Below are 5,810 nucleotides of genomic sequence, written 5' to 3'. Positions count from 1 at the left end.
TTTGCTTGTGGTAACTATTCGTAATAATTGTTGTTGTAAATTGTACTGTTGTATTTATATATTAAACCGTATTTGTTTGAAAAACGAAAATGGTGTGTGTCAATCTTGTTAGCAAATAGCGTGAATTAACTAAAATATCGGCTTCGGATTATTTTAAATTCGCAATACGTAACAGGATATTGCCTCATAACTTGGTGAGCAAGCCTATCTCTTTCATGATCTTTCTTTCTCTAACTTGCATCCTGATGGTTTATTTTCTTTCTCAAAGTTTCAGACTTGTTCCATGATAAGTTAGTTTTTCGTTTGCCAATTTTTGGTATCGTGATTTTCGATGATTTGATCACTTTACACTCATAACGAAGTAAAAAATTAGTTGTCTAACTTACGAAGATCGAGTTACAACAGAATTCCTGTAAATTTGTATGCAAAGAACTCCATACGAAGGACTTGCGATTACTTCGGTCACAGAACAATTTAATTCATAGCGAACGCTTGGATTCTCTAGCAGAAAAAGCCACTTTTCTTCTGAAATATTACAATCATTCTCCACTAGGAAGACTCATTTTGAAATTCTACATTAAACACACTTTACCACAATTTTAGAAGTTTTATAAAAAAATTAATTTCATTGATAATAATAATAAATGTACAAAATTAATGTACATTATTAATAAGGAAAGAAGTACCAGTTCTCCATTAAGGAAGAGATTTAGGAAAAATATTATAAAATAAAGTTATATTATTTTCTAATTTGAGTGAGAGTATCTTTATAACATTTTTCATTTTGGTGCCATATAAAGCTGTTATTGACTTATTTCTTTAAAAAAGTGGACACGTGCACAAAATATACTTTATCTTTTAAAAAGAGACTCAATTATAATGAAACTTTGTTAGGACCTTTCTCTCATGGTGTTGAAAATTCGTGCGAAGTTTCATACAAATCGGACTTACACTGTGCGAGGAGTTTTGCGGACAGATGAACGTTAGCCCCTTATATGTATAGATATATATGCGTGTACATATACAGAGAGGCTTGAAGTCGACTAGTTTGATCTTAGGCTAAGAACCCCACACCCCACCCCACCCCAAAAAAAAACATATTCCCGTATAACCAGTTAATCATTGTGTGTGTTACTTGAATTTTTTTTTTCAGTTTCCGAGTATAATTTCCTAGTACATTTCTAATACTAGAAGCATGAAGTAATAAGACAGATCAAGGGGTAGCAACAAGTACAAGAACCTTCTTGTCATTAAGTTAAACATGAATATACCATTTTCAACTACATCTGCTGGGTGTTGTCTTTATATTGGAAGGTTTTTAATTCATTTAATCTTATTTTCGTCTCTTCTCCTTTACCGTCCCACGGAGAGTCGGCAGTAGGTTTACAGACTTACAAAGCTAAAATCCGAGGTTTGATTCTCCGCGGTGAATGGTGCGCAGATATTCCATTGTGTGGCTTTACGCTAAAAGTAATTACAGCTTCTCTTTTAGTTGCTGTGAAAATAAGTATTTCTTTTAAAGTGTTCAAGATGATAACTGTGGGAGTTCAAATAACAATATGTTTGTTAGCTTATAGAAAATATCAGATTCAATGAAATGGTTTTCGTCTAAAATTACTTTTACATCGTGTTGTTACATAAATAAAAGTTTATGAGAAAATGGTGTTGTTATGGTTCAGGACTATGCCATTTGTGTTAGCTATCCTCTTAATTAATATGCATACGTTTTATAATTTCTGTATTTTCTTTCCGATCAATTTTGATAGAGAGAGTTGCTCAAGTAGAATACTCATACTTCCTTACTATAATGTACTCAAGATTTGGATCTCCTAACTGGTCGCTAAGCGTGTTTTCTTGCAGGGAAGATAGCTGTTGCTTCCCCCGTGACATTTTGAAATAGAGAGCATTCATTTCTGTTGGTAAATGGGTAATTGCTCGAGTCTGCTACGCCCTACTCCTTGAATCACAGTGGACAAAGCTTATATGCACGATGTGCATTTTGTGAGAAACCTGGCATTCTCATGACTTTCATTCTGCGAGTTGTGGTTTCAAATCCCATCACTGTACATGCTGGCCCTTTCTGCAATGGGGATGTTATAATGTACGGTCAATCCCACTTTTCATTGGTAAAGAGTAGTCCAAGAGTTGGTGGTGGGTAGTGTTGATTAGGTGCCTTCTCTCTAGTGTACAACTTCTAAATTAGGGATGGCTAGCACAGATAGCTCTTGAGTAACTTTGTGGAAAATTCAAACAAACAAACAAACCAAAGCATATTTTCTTATCAACAAACTCACTCGGAATTCAGAGAGAGACATAGACTCATACTCTGTGACGTGATGTTCTCCAAACCTCCAGTTAACAGGCCCTAACTAATGTGTGCCAGAAATAAACACAGAGTAGTTGTGAAGGAAACATATTGATTCTGTAACATTTTGAGTGTATCACTAAACTTTTCAACACTCCTTGATTAATAAAAATATGATTTTGTGTAGAAATGACATTTTTTGCTGGATATAAGGTGTATGAGTCAGAGGAGACTGAGTCAGGAGCTGCAGCAGAACAGCCTGCAACTATGGTTTCTAGATCTGGAGGAAAACCTCTTCTGGATTTCGGACTTACTACAATAGTCTCTTGAAGCCATCACAAGCTCAGGAAATGAAACAGATCCTGCCTGGTATACCCAGAAGGGTTGATAGAGTTCTCCCCTGGGCCTAAGTCTTGGACATGGTGTAACCAGATGAATGACGCTCAACCATCGAGGTGGCTATTTTCAATACTACCCACAAAGGATAGAAATTAGGTGCCACTGGTGGATGAACTCCACCAAAATGAGCTATATCACTGACAGGTGAGACAGTGAAGACTTGTCAAGGAAACTGGTGATCAATGGAGCATTGGAGATTATCTATATGCTGGAAAGCACCATGTCAAACAAAGGAACAGACATGATGTGCAAAAGGTTGATGATTAGTAGAAAATTAGGGAGATTCTCTGTGAATAGAGGCCCACTAAGAATAGTAAGTGAAGAAATGTTAGTGGACGAGCTTCAGTAAAAGAGTTATTTTACTACTAGGGAAGATGGTGGTAGCTTGCAGGTCAGGAGGAGAATGATTAGGAGAGAAAGAGGCAGGGAATCACTCTGTGAAGAGAGCTGACTAGCTGCCCAGTTCAGTGTCAGGAGTAAGAGACCCTTAGTGGATGCCAGCCACAAACATGAATTGCATCATCAGCAGACAAGATGACATACACTTGCCAATAATTATAACGATCACTGGAATTTAAGAAAGCCTTTCCATGAAGGGAGACACTCACCCACACTGAGAGTAGGGAGTGAGGTACCATTGGTACACGAACTCCAACAATACGAGCTGCATTGCCAGTTGATGAAGAGGACAATATATGGGGCAGTAAAGACGAGATGCAACTCGTATGCCGTCTTTCCCGTGGCTGAGAGTGGGCACCCGACAGAGTGGGATTTTTGGAATATACTTACCGGATGGCAACCCAATCGTATTGGACTGTTCAGTCTGAAGCAGACCACAAGTGATAAATCTGTGCCATGACCAGATATTACACGTGATAAAGACAAAGCAGATCACTCCTTCAATGTTTAAAGGAGTGGCTAAGGAAGACTGTTTAATGAGACATTACTAATAATTCATTGCCGGGAACAAATGACCTCAGGAACAAGGAATGCAGTATGGCTTTTGATGCTGTTGAATATCTGATAAAGGCAAAACTTGGAGAATAGGACACAGTCATACCCAAGCTATGCCAGTGGTTCAACCTGATGGAAAGCTAAGTCATCTACTGAGCTGAGTTTAAGGCTCAAAGAATGCGCTCCTTTGAGAACTTGGGTACTTTTTCAGATGATCTATACTATTTTCACTTACATTGCAATGATTTCAACAGATCATGAGAATATCCTTGATAACAAGGTCATTGAGGGGTATTTGTGTTGATGAGGTCTGAGTTCATAACCTCAAACAAATATCAGAAGAGTAGGAAACCAGTTAAAGCAGCAGTTGTTTTTCCTTCACGTATGATGTTCTCTGCTCAAGCAGGTGCTTTTTATCGAGCTCTGTTTTTTAGAGCAGAACTGCAGTTAATACCTTCTAGTGTTGTGGCACAGACAAGCTGGTTCCCATCAGACAGGTAAGGCTATACAGACCCTCTACTAATGTTTGTGTTACAGCAAGTCCAGAAATGATACCGTAGGGGAATTTCCATGCAAATTTCCCATATCTTGCTGCACAGCAAAATTTATAGATCTCTTCACTCCAACATACTGTACAATAGGTATAGGAGGACCAGAAATGGAAACTAATAGTGCCTGAGTCGAGTATGGTCACCAACACAGTGCAACACAGCAGATAGTTTGTGGTGAAAGTTGTGGTTGTCAGGCCATATCTTTCATGGTTGGGTAGTAACTCGTATATGCCAGCAAAGGTACACAGTAGGGCAAAGAAGTTACAGGAGTGCAAGAAGGACCCTGATGGATAATACCATGTACCAGACATTCTGTGTGCACCCACCACTCACTTTGTTCTTGCAAATGACAGCATGCTAAATGTGATTGGAGAGACTTGTCTCTGATTATGTTTAGAACCACAGAGTAAAGGTCATCATTGTAGTCATTGGTTCTGGCATTGGAATTCTCAGGGTGGATATATGCTGAAGCTCTATGCCAACTTCACCTCTGCAACAGATGAACTGAATTTCAATGGTAATTCATCAAGTGCCTGTTAGAGTTTAACTCAGGAATAGTGGACCATTCGTGTATATATTGTGGAGAGAACAATAGTACCTCAGTGTATGCAAATGGTGTGTTGTGGCTTACTGTGGACACAGTTAAGTGCATTAGTGCCATGTAATGTGACTGTTGAGCCAATTCACAAAACATATAGCCTTCTGTCCAGAAAGCAGGAAAAAGTAGCACAGATAGTGATTTGTCTGTTAAGGGACAAAGTACCAGTGCTCCTTTGCAATTAAGAATGATCAGTAATCCAGCTTCATGCTGGAAAGGTCATCAAAGTAGCAAGTGAAGTGAAGGTGTTCAATACTAGCTGTAACACTAGTGTTGCTTCCATTGTATTGTGCATGAGAGCAAATACTTAGTTACCAGTGCATCCGAGGTCGTAATGGGGGAATGAACAATCTAAACTCAATGGAGCAAAAAATTTAAATCACTTGCTGGCTGAGTATGCTAATGCATCAGTGGTATCAGATGACCATTTGGGTAAAACTACAATAATTCACTACCACATAAAAATAGACAATATAATTATAATTAAACAACTAATTTGCAGGTTTCCTATGGATATAGCCACTTCATGAATACAGTGGGTATTAAAAGATAAGGCTATACTGCCTTATGAAAGTGGATAGTTATCTCTAGTGATGATTGTCATGAAGAAAAATGGCATGAGCAAGTTCTATGTTAATTCTCCTAGGTCGAACGCTGTGAGGTCTTTAATGATTTTCCATGACCACAAACAGACAAATGTTTGTATGCATTGGAAGGAGCCCAACAGTTCAGCATTCTTGACCTGGGCTCTGGATATTGAAAAATCAAAATGGATGATGAGATCAGGATCAAAACTGACTTTAGCACATGGGATGATTTGTTTCAGTTTTGAGTCATGTAATTTGGCTTGTATAATGCTCCAGCCACTTTCGATGTCATTTTTTTCCAATATCACCACACTAATATCCATTCTCACTATAGCTGATGCACATTTCAGATGTATGGAGGAGTACAAACACATATTACTGTCCTTGAAGTATACTTTAGTGAAAGATCCTATGTT

This window comes from Limulus polyphemus, unplaced genomic scaffold (genome assembly GCF_000517525.1).
Source record: "Limulus polyphemus unplaced genomic scaffold, Limulus_polyphemus-2.1.2 Scaffold1614, whole genome shotgun sequence".
NCBI lineage: Eukaryota > Metazoa > Arthropoda > Merostomata > Xiphosura > Limulidae > Limulus > Limulus polyphemus.
This window is presented reverse-complemented; position numbering follows the sequence as displayed.